Source organism: Trichosurus vulpecula, chromosome 9, assembly GCF_011100635.1.
Source record: "Trichosurus vulpecula isolate mTriVul1 chromosome 9, mTriVul1.pri, whole genome shotgun sequence".
Lineage (NCBI taxonomy): Eukaryota > Metazoa > Chordata > Mammalia > Diprotodontia > Phalangeridae > Trichosurus > Trichosurus vulpecula.
Window position 1 is genome coordinate 192,386,480 of NC_050581.1, and position 2,612 is coordinate 192,389,091.

Here is a 2,612-nt window from a genome sequence, read left to right on the forward strand (position 1 = left end):
GCGTATCAGAGGATGCAGGTTTGGTTTCATACCTCTAGTCTGGAGCTTCATAACCTTCATGGTGCCTTTTGGCATCTGAGGAAGCCTATGGACTCCTTCTCAGAATCACATTCTTAAATGTGTAAAATAAAATACACAGTATTACAAAAGAAACCAATTACATTGCAATATCTGTCTGTCTGTCCAAATATCGATCTCTATCCCTCTATCATCTATCTGTCTATGTATTTATCCCTCCATCTATTCATCCATCAATTCATCCATTGGTCTGTCTATCCATCTATTTATCCATCCATCTACTCATCCATACATCTAACTATCTACCCATCCATTATCTATCTATCTCTATATCTGTATCTATTGATCTATCATTCCATCTATATGTATCTATTGAGCTATCTATCTATCTATCTATCTATCTATCTATCTATCTATCTATCTATCTATATATCAAGCTGACAGACTTTAGAATAAGTCCTCCTACTCTGGTCCTTTGCTTCTCTGACCAGAAGTGAAAGGTCTATTCCAGAGGTGGGGAACCTCTGGCCTTTTCGGTCCTTGGTGCGGCCTTTTGACTGAGTCCAAGTTTTACAGAACAAATCCTTTTATTCAGGGGATTGTTCTGTGAAGTTTGGATTCAGTCAAAGGACTGCACTTGGGGACCTAGCTGGCCTCCAAGGTGCGCTCCTGCCCTAGATCTAGGACATTCTGATGATGCCCATTCCTGGGAGATTGTGCCGGGAAAGGGCTGAGAGCTCGGACTCATCAGGGTCCAGGGAGTGGAGACCTGGGCCCAGAGAGGAACAGGGCTCCAGGCTGGATACAGCTAGGCCGGTAGTCCTGTTCCCTCTCCTGACCACCAGGTGAGTGGCTCCGCCTCCCTAAGGGATGAAACCTTTGTGGCAATGGAATGCCCAAGGGCTATTAGGACTCACTCTTAGAAGGTATGGCCCAGGAGGAGGCTCCCTCCAGGTGAAGTTGGAATCCAAGGCCAGGAGGCTGGGCCTCCATTCTGAGATCCCAAGATCAGAGGTTGGAGCTCAGTAGAGGTCTAGTCCATATTAGACTGTTGGTTTCTCCTTTCCCCCTACCTCTCCTGCTCCCCTCCCCCACCTCCAACCCCTACAGGGGTGAAGAGCAGAAGGCCACATGACCTTCTGCTTTTGCAGAAACCATGCTGGTAGGTTATCTCCCGGGATCCAGGAGGAAGTCAGGCTGTCTCTTCACTGCCTTCCTGCCCCTAGCTGGGGAACTGCACTGATAAGAGCCTGGAGATGCAGGCGCCTTCCCAGGGACAGCTTCGTGCCTACACTGAGTCAGCAAGCACCTGCCAGGTATGGCTCCAAGGGATCAGGATGACCTCCCTGGACCCCCAATCTACATAAACACATCTCTTTCACTTCAGGCCTTGAGTTGGAGGATTTAAGCCTGTTAAAATCCAAATCTCCCAGGAAAGGAAGTGGAGTCCACAAAGCTGTGATAGAAGAGCACTGGATTTGGAGAGGGGAGCCCTGGATTTATCTCCTCTCCTGCTCCAGAGGCTTCAGGGGCTCCCACTTACCTCTCAGCTAAAGTACAATCACCTTTGTTTAGCATTTAAAGTCCTCCTCAATCTGCTCCAGCCAGTCTTTCCGGGCTCGTTGCCCCTGACTGCTCCTCATTCGATCTACACACTCCAGGGAGCTTGAACTGATTTCTACCCCCTATGTATGGATCACCTTTCATCCCCTGCCTTTATGTGCACCATGCAGGGGTGGTCAGGGTCGGCCTTAGCTCGGCTTCCCAGCATCCCTGGCTTCTGCCAAAGCCCTGCTCAGGCACAGGAGGTCCCTCCCACAAGCAACCTTCCCTGGGCGGGCCCTGAAGTTACCAGGGTCCTCCTCCTACAAAAATATTTCACATTTTTATTTGCATATATTTTGCATCTACTTTTCTATGTAACTGTTATTCCTCCTCCCTCCACTCTGACTCCAGTAGAATGTAAGCTCCGTGAGGGCAGGCCCTATTTCACCTCACCAGCTACTTAACACAGTGGATAAAAAGCCTGGGACTTGGAGTCAGGAAGACCCGAATTTGTATTCTTTTTCAGACACTATTTAGTTGTGTCACCCTGTGTTTACCTCCTGAAGCCTCAGTTTCCTTATCTGTAAAATGGAGGTCATCATAGCATCTACCTCCCAGGGTTGTCTGAGGATAAAATTTGTACCTTGCGAACCTTAAAAAGATCTAAATAAATGCAACTTGTTATTTTCAGTATTGTTGTTTGCTAGAGGGAGGCCATAGTGGGAACACGGGTTTGAAGGATGACACCGTAGTATGCTAGTACGCGTTCTCTTCATGCCGGCACAGTGCTAGGTGCTACACATCCAAATGCCAGAATGATTACCCATTAGGCCCCAGGTACTGGAGAGATAAAAACAAACAGGAAGCAGTCCCTGTTCTCAATTCTATTGGGAGAGTCAACATGTCCACACGTCTACCCCAAATTCATTTGGTAATTTTGGGGGAAGCCTGAGCATTTGTGAGGGGGCCTGGTGGTGTTTGAGCTGAGTATTAAAGGAACCAAATGGAACTCCTAAGGCCAGGATTTGGCTCAGAATCTGGGGAGTTTT